Here is a 12,828-nt window from a genome sequence, read left to right on the forward strand (position 1 = left end):
TGAAAAAGATCATGAATTCAAGGCTCGCTTGAAATATATGTAGCTCGACCTTTACTTTCTCCCCAAAATGTGTAATGAAAATTTATTAAGTGATATAATTACAGATGTTCAAATTCTCATACTGACTTGTCAATCACGCGAGCAAACTTTGTAGAGGAATCCCATACAGAAGTAGAAAGAATGAACATGTGTGCAGATAGAGCACACTGTTAACCTCATGAGTAAATGCTAGCAGCAGCAAAGAATTAAATATTGCGGAATCAGCTCTGGGCCAGAGACACAGAAGTCACCTTTTGCTTTAAAGTGCCTTAAATGTTTTTTAACTTCCTTCCTTGGACTGCAGTTATGGAAATATTGGCTGGAGAATTAAAATAGATGGTGAAAATGTCATAAGCCTATATTTATTTAAAAGGTAGGGATGTGAGCAAGAAGTTATTTTTTAAAAAATGCCGGGCATGTTTAACAAAGTTACCTTCTAGAGGGCAAAGTTAGAAAATTCAAACTGTACTCTGGTGTTAGGTGGAACACAAATATGACTTGGAACTGAGATCAGAAAACATACCCAGGTGGATCAGAGAAAGAGTGGAAATTCATGGTCTGAAGTTGAAGGAGAAAGTCTGTTTTCATTTTTTAAAGTTCTAGATATACAGGGAATGGATGCTCAACAATGCACAGGGTTACAACAGCCAAAAAGTTGCCAGAACTAATGAAAGTCATGAAGTCAGCAGTAGGAAGACGGTCTGTTCCAGTTCTGGTAGTGAGACAGGTCCTCTCCTGAATGCATGGTAGTGAGTCTGGGACACCAAGACAACCCCTTCAAAGGACAGAGAAATGCGTGGCAGAGATGAGGGACAACAAAGTGGAGAACAGAAGATACAGAATGTCTTTAGAAGGTTAATAATAAAAAAAAATTCAAAACCATGATGCACAAGGTCATCCATGGGGCCTTAGCCAGACAGAGTGGCTCGTAACTCTTTAGAACCTGGAAACCAAGATGAGGGTGCTAGTAGATTGGGTGTATGGTAAATATTCCCTGCTTCCAGATGTCTCTTGCAGCCCCCTCACCAGGCAGGGCAACACTGCTCCAGTGGCACAAAGGGTGACTGCTCTCTCTTGTCCATTGCAAGGGCACTGGCGGAGCCATGAGCAGTCTTAATGCCGGAGTTCCCTCCTAAATACTGTTTGGAGTGTTAAATTCGAACCTGGGTTTTGAAGGGATGCAAGCACTCAAACCATAGCACCCTAGGTTGAAAAGAAAGACTCCCTGGCTCCCGTGGCTAGCTCCTACAAAAACGTGGGTATGTCTTGCTGCAGTAACCTCAGATACTATTAGGTATTAGTTCAAGTCTCTCATTTCTTGTTAGTGCTTTAGTGTTTTATTCTTTATCAGTTTCCTATGTTGCTTTGCTTGAGACCCAAAGTGCCAATATGTGGACTTTGCATATTTAGTTTCCAGGTTTAATGTAATTGGTCAGATAAGGGAATGTTCCAGAAATGACTCGTGAATGTGGGATTTCTAATTTTCATAGTTCGTAAATAAGTAGGGAAACTAATATTAAAATAGCAGTCTCATGCGTTCATTAAATGGGCTTGTTGCAGTGATAATATCAGAGCACATAAGCCAGAACATATCAAGAGAATGTATAATCTTATGGCATATTATAGCTGCCCTGTGGGCGACTACGTACTGACATTTTCATCGAAGTTGCTGTTCCTGTGGTTAGGTTTATCTTCTGAAACATAATATATTTCTATCTTAGTAATGAAGGAGACCTTGGATTGTCAGCAGCGTCAACTCCACACATTCCATGTAACAAAAGAACAGAGTTAGTTAATCTTGATGATAGGAATTTTAAATAACTGAGCACTGTGGGCTGAGTGGGGGCTGTAGAGTGGGGATGCAGATTGAAGAGGAGCACACCTCCAGTGCACTATGCACTTCCCCAGTTCCAATCAGCTGCTGTACAGGGACTCTAATCACCTCAGTACCCCCTGCCTGTACACAGTCTGCAGCAACTCCACTCTCCGGGTGGCCAGACTGAAGTTGCAGACCAGTAGTGTCTTCTGGGTCATTGACATAGGACATAGCATCCAAACTGACTGGAGCTGGGACCTCTCCAGTTGGTGTGACTACATCAGGGCCTTTGAACTGTGTTTGACAGTTTGATTATTGGCCATGTCCCCAAAGCCTTGGGTGAGACCCTGGGGCTCTTCTGTTTGATGACCCTTCCTCAACCTCTTTTCCATAGAGTCAACCAGCCAGCCCCACTGCTTTGACTGCCAGTCCCCAGTGCTGGGGTGAGCTAAGCTTCACCACTAGAATGTTTCTTTACATACAAATAAAGCATTTAGACATAAACAAGGAGGCTCCCATAGTACCTGCTATGGTTGATGGCTTCTTGGGCTGCTAGGAAGCTCATATCAAATTCAAGGCTCAGCTCTCAAACTCTACAGGGTCTTAAGCTAATATTTTATAAATGACTAGCCCTCACCACTTGAAGTTTGGGCTAAGCATGTGACCTTTTTCTAGCGAATGCGTTTTGGAAAAATTGTTGAATGATATTACTTCTAACTGGAGAAACCTGTTAAATACTACCTTAGCCAGGTGGTCAAGATGAACAGCAGTGAAGTCTTGTTGGTCACAGGTACCGGCATATATAATATAATGGTGGCCTTCATGGGCTTCCTCTCAAGTATTCGCAATACTCATCTAATCTTAGGGAAAACATCAAATTCCATTAGAAGGCCGTTGTACAAAATTCTTGACCCTCTCAAATGACGTCATTGAACAAGAAGAATCAAGCTCATTGCTAAGAATAGCACATGTAATGTGAGGTCATGAATGGCATCCTACAGAAGAATGACATAAGGTAAAAACTATGAATGAGCTGGATTTTTGTTAATAGTTCCTAAACGATGGCAAATCCATTTTGATGTAAGCTGTTAATGGTAGACTCAAATTGCAATGGCATGCTCTTTACAAATAATAACAGTAAATAATAATAATATTAGTCACAGTAGTAGTAATGCCTGGAACAAAACTACATGGGATGAAAAAAAAGGAGCACATACTGGAAAACAAAAATAACTAGCTGGAATCAGATAACATGTCTCTGGGTAAAGTCTCATGATCTGAATTAGATCCCAGGAAAGGAGACTGGATGCAGAGACACTGTCTTAGAGTTCCTCTGGCTGTAATAAAATACCATAATCATAAGCAAATTGGGGAGGATAGGGTTTATTTCAGTCTTCTGGTTCCACATAGCCCACCATCGGGGAAGTCAGAATCCATGGAGGAGTGCTGCTTACTGATTTGTTCATCATTGCTCAGCCTGCTTTCTTAAAGCACCAAGGACCATCACACATCAATCACCAATTTAGAAAATGCCCTTCAGTCTTGCCTACAACTCAATCTTGTGGAGGCATTTTCTCAATTGAGATTCCTTCCTCTCAGATGACTCCGTTCATAGCAAGTTAACATAAGACTAGCCAACTGACCCCTTGTCAACTTATTACACGAACATCACTTCTCAACTAGAACATTTCCTATCTCATTTGTCTCTAAGGTGGCAAATTAATGTCAATATAAAATATTACAAATAGCCAAGTATAAAATATCCAATTTTCTCTAAAATTGTCAGTCTCTCTAAAACTCCGTCTCTCTAAAAGCATAAAGTCTCAACTGTGGACTCCTAGAAAAATCAACAACTAGTTATTTATTCCCAAGAGGGAAGAACCAAGGCAAAGTTAACCAAAGTTCAAATGTATAGAGTTAAGTGCTTGATTCCTGAGACCCACTCACCATCTTCCAGGCTCCAAAGGGCCTCCACTCCTCTGACTGTGCCAGCCATAGTACATGTATCTTGTCTCAGAGGCTCAGGCCAGCTGGACTACATGACTGAGACATAATGCCTTTGGAACCCATCCAAGTTGTATTTGTTGATAACCAGTCCCGCCTATTCCTGAGTGGTATTCCATATGTGTGTTTAATTACTCTTAGGATATTTTGATTATTTTTTTCTGAAAGACTTCTATGCCCACACATAACAAAAAAAAATAATAATCACAACAGTTCCCAGAGCTTTTTCTGATCTCTAACATCTATTCATCTCTTCAAACATTTCTTTGTCTTCAACTTTGAAAAACCAACCATGGTGTCTTAGGTCCAGGATGGACCCTGACTGTGTGTCTATTACCACACGCATTTAAACATGGGTGTTTATATTTATTTATGTAAATATGACCAATGCAATGTCTAAAAGAAAAATATCAGAGAGTGGTGTGGGAAGTCCTTCTGTATATGTGTTGCTTTTAGTGGTTAATAAAGAAGCTGCTTTAGGCTAATAGCTTAACAGAATATAGCCAGGCTGGAAAAGATATATATATAGAGAGAGAGAGTACGTGGAGTCAGGGAAGAAGTCATGTAGCCACCACCAGGGACAGATGCCTCCGCTGAAGCCTGCCAAAACTTTTCTGGTAGGCCACGACTTCGTGGTGATTCACAGACTAATGGAGATGGGTTTGCTTAAGATATAAGAACTAGCTAGCAATATACGTAAGATATTGGGCAAAAGTATTGCAAATAATATAGTTTCTGTGTGATTACTTTGAGTCAGGGTGGCTGGGAAATGAATGAGCAGTCTCCGCTAACAATTGGAACCTAACATGGACAACTACATCCACATTAAACTTGAGAGAACTTGGAAAGTAATTATAAACACAAAAGAACAGAGTTAAGCATGGCTTCTTGGTATCAGCATTTTCTCGGGTGGGTTCTGTTTGCTAGAGGCAAGCAAGTCTCATTTAAGAGAGGCTTCCTGACTCAGCTTTAGCTGCAAAAACCTTGCAGCTCTTTTAAGATGCCCCATTACCAAACACTTAAATAGTGTTTATGAATAGCTGACAGCATGCTTCTTGGTGGTAGCAGGGACCTTTAAACTCCATAGAGTTGTGGCATTAAACATGACTCCCACCGATACTTCCACCATGAAATCAGCTCTTAGAAAGCTAAGAAATGGGGTGGATCCAGCCTTCAAAGCCACAGCTTTAATCCTAGCTATATTGCTTGACAAATCAGACTCATGTGGTCAGAAAAAGAAAGATATACAGTAAAGATGGATTCAGACAAAAAAAAAAAGCCACGAAATGTTTTACAGTGTCTTTTAAATATATGCAGGCTTGGGAGAAAATATAAAAAGGATAAAATCCTTTAAAAAAGGGGGGGCCAGAGAGAGAGTAGTTGGGTGTGCTGGCACACACCTTTAATCCCAGCACTTGGGAGGCAGAGGCAGGTGGAGCTCTGTGAGTTCAAGAAGGAGTGAGTTCCAGGACAGCTAAAGATATACAGAGAAACCCTGTCTCAAAAAACCGAAAATTAAAAAAAAAAAAAAAAGTTTAAAATAAAGCCACATAAAGATAAAAAATACACAGAGATTCTGGATGCTGTATGTTATTGTGGTGTCTTTGAATTGTTGATGGCTGAGGAAGGAGCAGCAGCTGCTAAAAGACATTTAATTATAAATGCTACTGGATTAATCCAACATATATAGTTTAAAAATGTCTTGACTTCAAAATTTAAGTCAAAAGATATGTTACTTTTGAGAGGAGGTTTTGCTTTTGTTTCCACAGGAAATGAGAGACTGTGGATTCATTCTGGGTTAAGAAAAATCAGGTTTGATTAAGGAAGATCCCCTGAAAAATCTTCAATACGAGTGGATGGCCCAGATGATCCAACATTTCAGAGGACCTCTGTTGGAGTTTCCTCTGAGTTCTACATCCAGAACAGCCTCGAGACTGTTGGCTGAGATGATCAAGCTTCACAGTCAGGACTTGACCATAATCCTAAATTTTCTTTAGGTCCCCATAAGATTATCAGAGCCCCCAATCAGCAGGGAGTAGACTACGAAACTATGCACACTTTCCCCCCAAAAATGGATTATAAATGTTTGTTTAGAGTTTTGCTTACAAGTTGTTATGGATAACAGTCAGGGGAAAAAGTTAAACAAAGGAAATTGTGTAGTAATAAGGGTGGCAGGGCTGCATCCCCAGCACCCCGGCTGCCTGCTCGGCTAGCTTATGCCCCGAAGTAACAACACACAAACTGTATTCATTTAAACACTGCTTGGCCCATTCTCTTCTAGGCTAATTCTCACATATTAATTTAGCCCATTTCTAATCATCTGTGTGTAGCACCCCAAGGTGCGCTTACCGGGGAGATTCTAGCCTAGTCCATCCTGGGTTGGAGCTTCATAGCCTGCGTCTGCCCAGGAGCCAGGAGCATGGCGTCTCTCTCAGGCGTCTGCTCCAGAGAGCAGAGCTGTTGAGACTCTGCTCACTTCCTCTTCCTCCCAGTATCCTGTTATGTTTACTCCTCCCACCTATCCTCTAACCAATAAAATGGGCCAAGGCAGTTCCTTTATTAGCCAATGACCTTCCTCCATCATTTCCCCTTTTTCGGTTTAAACAAAAAAAAAAAAAAAAAGGCTTTAACTTTAACATAGCAAAATTACATATAACAAAACAGTTATCAAGTAAAAGTTACAATAATCTTTATCATAACTAAGGAAAACTATAACTAACTATTCTTAACTCCATCAAAGACTCCAGAAAGATACAATACTACCTAAGCAAACAAGAAAAAAGCAACTTTTAAAATTCTAGAAATGACAGAGACATCTCGCTGCCTGGACAGTCACCCAAAGTTCCTCTGTACCGTTGGGGCATCCACCTTCAGCCTTCAGGCCCATGGTATCCAGCAGACATTTCCATAAAACAGGAAAATTCAAAGTCAGTTCAGTCACTATCTGTTGTGTCCTGCAGAATGTCTCGCAGACTCTTTCATGAATCAGGAACCCCGAAAGATCATCTCACCTTAGGCAAGTTCAGTAGTCCTCTCTCTGTGGGTTCTCTGTGTCCAGTTTATGCAATAGTCCAGGCAAGAGCAGTTTCTTGCCCAAATGGCTATCAAACTCCATAAGGTGCCTCTTCGATGCCCATCTTCCTCTTGAAGTAGATTGGTGCTGCCAGGAGCAGAGTGTCTCATTGTCATGAAAAGTCCTCAGTTATTAAAACATTAAATGCCCTATTCTGTAATCTTTGAAAGACATGAAGAATATCTATCTAAAATATATCTCTATATATCTAGAAAATCTAACTAACATGACTACAAGCTTTACTATTATCGATGATTATCCATTAACAACCTATATTTCTTAATTATACATTACATATTTAAATAAACTACACAATCACAATACCTTAATCAATATCAGAAATACATATACATATAACAAAATTGACCTTAAATCTCTATCAATAAAGCAAAATCTATACTAATGCAAATTATTCATATCTATATCATATCCCCCTTTAAATGTAAAAGAACATTTATAAAATTTTTTGGGAATATGGGCGCAGTTATTTCTCTCCAAACTGCTTCCTGCTGAATGGGGGCGTCGTTAATTAGGTCTTTCATGGTATAACCTGTGTGCTAGTTTCATCTCAGTTGGCAGTTGAGCGAACCAATTTTCTGAAGATGTTCACTTCAACCCTTCAGGAGGGCGTGGTCCATCATACCAAATCGGAATAGAAGAAATGAACAGCGTCTCATCCTCTGTGAAAACAAAATAAGAAACTCCTTTCCAAAGTATCATATCCTTAGATCCAAATTCAAAATATCTATGTTGGATTAGTTCAGCAATATTTATAAATAAATATCTTTTAGCAGCTGTTGCTCCTTCCTCAGCATTCAAATAATTCAAAGAGAGCATAATAGCATACAGTATCAAGATTCTCTGTGTATTTTCCATCTTTGTACAGCTTTGTTTTAACCTCTATTTTGTTTATTTTTACTTTTAATTCTTTGCTTTTTGAGACAGGTTCTCTGTATCTTTGACCTGAAGTAACTCTGTAGACCAGGCTGTCTTTGAACTCTCAGAGATCCGCCTGTCTCTGCCTCCCAGGCATTCGGGATTAAAGGTGTACACTACTACACCTTGAACTCACAGAGATCTGTTTGTCTCTGCCTTCTAGGCACTGGGAATAAAGGCGTGTGCTACCACACACAACAACTCTCTTCCTTTTTTTGTTTTTTACTTTAAGAACTTCAACTTTTAGTCTGCATATATTTTTAACACACTTTAAACCATTCAGAAATTTTCTCTGTCTTTGAATCTCTCTTTATTGTATATCTCTCTTTTTCTGACCACACGAGCCTTTAAATTACTGAGCAATATGTGTAGGATTAAAGGCATGGCTTTGCCAGCTAGATCCAGTCCATTCCTTAGCTTTCCAGCCTCATGGCGGATATACAGGCTGTAGCCATGTTTACTGTGACAACTCTATGGCATTTCAAGGTCCCTGCCAGCAAGCGAGCTTCAGCAGCCTGTGCTTGTAAACTGCACGGACCGCCTGCGTAAAAGAGTCAGAGTTTGCCCTGGCAGGACAGCCCAGAAAGCCGGCATTTTTAAACGGCGCAGCTTTTTTTCCTGCTATGGCTGAAAACCGAAAAGCATGCATTCAGCTTTTCATCAACACCGTTTAAGTGTTTCATGGCAGGACCTCTTAATGAGCTGCAGGCTTTGCAGCTAAAGCTGAGTCAGGAAGCTTCTCTTAGATGAAAGCGCATGCTTGCCTCTAACAAGCAGAGCAGACCCGAGAACACAGCGAGTCTAGTTGCCATCAAACAAATCATAGCACTTTACTCCAAATGCTCTATTCAAAAGCTCTGTCTCCCGCAGGAGCCAGACAGAGATCGCAATGGCGGCACAGCCCCAGGAAGTCGCGCTTTAAAATGACATAGCATTTTTTCTGATACTGTTGCCGAATCAGGAAATCTCTCTACAGCATGCCACCAACAAACAGCAAAAATCTGTGTTAAACTCTCTCTCCCTTATTTTTAAGTCTTCTCAGGTTTTTTAAGTGGGTTTAGTCCATAACGTGGGGCGCCAACTGTAGTAATAAGGGTGGCAGGGCTGCGTCCCCAGCACCCTGGCTGCCTGCTCGGCTAGCTTATGCCCCGAAGTAACAACACACAAACTGTATTCATTTAAACACTGCTTGGCCCATTCTCTTTTAGGCTAATTCTCACATATTAATTTAGCCCATTTCTAATCATCTGTGTGTAGCACCCCAAGGTGCGCTTACCGGGGAGATTCTAGCCTAGTCCATCCTGGGTTGGAGCTTCATAGCGTGCGTCTGCCCAGGAGCCAGGAGCATGGCGTCTCTCTCAGGCGTCTGCTCCAGAGAGCAGAGCTGTTGAGACTCTGCTCACTTCCTCTTCCTCCCAGTATCCTGTTATGTTTACTCCTCCCACCTATCCTCTAACCAATAAAATGGGCCAAGGCAGTTCCTTTATTAGCCAATGACCTTCCTCCATCAAAATTGGATTCACAGTTTTTATTTTAAAAAGAAAGGGAGCAATGCTCTTGTACCCTGTAAAGATTTGTCACTTATATTGGCTTAATAAAACACTGATTGGCCAGTAGCCAGGCAGGAAGCACAGTTGGGGCGACCAGAATAGGAGAGTTCTGGGAAGAGGATAGGCTTAGTCTGCTGTTGTTACCCAGACACAGAGAAAGCAAGATGAGAATACATCACTAATAAAAGGTATTAAGCCATGTGGCTAACACAGACAAGAATTATGAGTTAATATAAGATATAAGAGTTAATAAGCCCGAGTTAATAGACCAACCAGTTTATAATTAATATAGACTTCTGTGTGTCTCTTTAGGACTGAACTGTGGGACTGGGTGGGAGAGAAACCTCTGCCAACAACTTTCCCTCAAGTTACAAATTCATTATGTTTTTTTTCCTAGTTTGGGTCTTTTGGCAGTTGTACTCTTTTGAGCATTCTTGCAAATGCCACTTACATATGTATGTGTATTTCTGTAATCTATATAGTTAGTGATATAACATATATGTTTTAAAAGCATCTTGACTTCAAAATTTGGGTCTAAAAATTTGTTTAAAAAAAGAGGTTCTTCTTTTGTTTCCACAAAAGATGAGAGCCTGTGGATTCCTTCCAGACTAATGTGGTTTGATGCCCAAGACCCCCCGAAAGGTCACCATGAACACCCCAAAAATTACTTTGCCCAACAAAAAGCAAAAAGCAGTTTGGATAAAACTACACCTAAATTCCCAAATATTGTTTATAAATGTTTGTTACATTTAAAGGGAGATATGCTATAGAGATTTGCATTGGTATGGATCTTAGTTTATTGATACAGATTTAAGGTTAGTTTTGTTATATGTATATTTCTGCTCTTGATTAAGGTATTGTGTTTATGTAGCTCATTTAAAAATGTATAATTAAGAAATATAGGTTTCTAGATATCTCTATAATAGTCAAGCTTGTAGTCAGTTAGGTTTTTTAGAGATAGAGATATATTTCAGTTAGATAGATATCTTTCAGATCATTCAGAAACCTTCAGAATATGGCATTTAAAATGTTTTAAAAACTGAGGGTTTTTTATGACAGACTCATCTCCTGGCAGCACCAATCTACTTCAAGAGGATGATGGGCACTGAAGAAGCTCCTTATGGAGTTCGTTGGTCATTTGGGCAAGAAATTGCTCTTGACTGAATTGTTTGATACTATACTGTGGGAGCTGGACATGCAGAACCCATGGAGAGATGATTGCTGAACTTGCCTAAAGGTGAGATGGTCTTTTGAGGTTCCTGCTTCATGAAAGTGTCTGCCAGACATTATGCAGGACATAGAAAAAAAGTGACTCACAAACTGCCAATATAGGTGAAACTGTTTTAGAATTTCCTGCTTCATAAAAAAGTCTGCCAGATACTATGGGCCTGTAGGCTGAAGATGGATGCCCCAATGGTACAGAAGAACTTTGAGTGACTGTCCAAGCAGCAAAATGTCTCTGTCATTTCTAAAGTTTTGAAAGTTGCTTACAATGTTTACTTAGGTATTATTATATCCTTCTGGAGACTTTGATGGAGTTGAAGAACAGATAGTTATAGTTTTCCTTAGTTATGATAAAAGATAAAATAGATATAAATATTGTAACTTTAATTCTTGCTTGATACCTGTTTTTGTTATATGTTAAAGGTAAAACCTTCCTTTTCATTTAGATAGGAAAGGGGAAATGGTGTGGGAAGTCCTTCTGCATATGTGTTGCTTTCATTGGTTAATAAAGAAGCTGCTTTAGGCCAATGGCTTAACGGAATATAGCCAGGCTGGAAGATATATATATATAGATAGATAGATAGAGAGAGAGAGAGAGTAGGTGGAGTCAGGGAGAAACCATGTAGCCACCACACCAGGGACAGATGCCTTTTCTGGAGCCTGCCGACCTGGTAGGCCACGACCTTATGCTGGTGCACAGACTAATGAAAATAGCTTAGTTTAGGATATAAGAGCAAGTTAGAAATACGCTTTGGCTTATTGGCCAAACAATATTTCAAATAACATAGTTTCTGTGTGATTATTTTGAGTTTGGGCAGTCAGGAAACCAACAAGCGGTCTCCCCATCAACAGAGAGTGTCAACAAAAGGACAGCAATATGACAAAAACCCATTAACATGAGATGAAAGAGAAAAAGGTAACCTGGAAAAGGAAATGTGAAGATTTTCAAACTGAGAAGAAAAAAAAAACCCTATCTTATTCTGCTTTGTTGTTTTCCTGAATGGGAGGAGCTTTTCTAGAGAATGTGATCATATTAAGGAAAATGAATCCTGCTCCCAAAGCTTCTGCAGGAAGCAACTGGAGGCCAGTCCTTTGCACAGGGTGACCTGCAGCTCCTAAGCACCAGGAGTAAGAGCAGAATTTGTAGAACAGAGAGCAAAGCAGAAAGAGACTGGGGAGCTGCATGGCCAGCTAATGCTGATCAATGAACCTTAGAACATTGATTTCTACCACCCAGCCACACAGTTCCTGCTGTAGCAGCTGAGCGCAGGCTTATCACAAATATTAGGTCATTTTAAAATATGTGGAATAAAAATAAGAAAACTTTCCTCTACCTCATGCCCTCAGCTGTACAGCCACACACAGCCTGTACCACACACATTGGTCAGTGAGTTTTCTCTCACCAACACATCTTTTCACAGTTTTGTTTGTTTTATTCTTCTTCTTTTTCCTCCTCCTCCTCCTCTTCCTCCTCCTCCTCTTCCTCCTCCCCCCTCCTCCTCCCCTCCTCCTCCTCTTCCTCCTCCTCCTCTTCCTCCTCCCCCCTCCTCCTCCCCTCCTCCTCCTCTTCCTCCTCCTCCTCTTCCTCCTCCCCCCTCCTCCTCCCCTCCTCCTCCTCTTTCTCCTTCTCCTCCTTCTCCTTCTCCTTCTCCTTCTTCTTCTTCTTCTTCTTCTTCTTCTTCTTCTTCTTCTTCTTTTCTTCGATAGGTAGGGTCTTGCAATGATTCCCAGGTTGACCTGGGATTAAGGGAGCCTCCTGCTTCAGCCTGGGACTATATGCCACACTGAACCTGTCAAGAACACGTCCTTCTAAGGTCTACATAATATTCCTTATTCTGATGAACTGTTATATTAATCAAGTAAAGGTCATTTGTTTGCTCTCAGTTCTTGCCCAATAGCAAATATTTTTAGAGAGATTTGTTGAAGGGAGATCAAGAGACAAAATAGGCATGGTGACATGGTGGCATGCTGATCTGGCAAGGTGCTCCAAGAAGTGTTCTGTGCACCTGGCCAGCATGGGGGAAGGAACATGTGTGCTTTCACACCTCAAATCCGATATTAAAGTCTCTAGTCCAATTACCCAATGGGGAAACTTCCTGAGTGCCCCATTTCTTATTAACAATGAGTCCAACACCTGTTGGCACATGCATGGCCAAATGTTCTCTTAGAGATAAATTACTTTTATT

The sequence above is a fragment of the Microtus oregoni genome, unplaced genomic scaffold, assembly GCF_018167655.1.
Source record: "Microtus oregoni isolate MIOR12 unplaced genomic scaffold, Mior012 000006F_ref0000085, whole genome shotgun sequence".
In the NCBI taxonomy this organism is placed as follows: Eukaryota; Metazoa; Chordata; class Mammalia; order Rodentia; family Cricetidae; genus Microtus; species Microtus oregoni.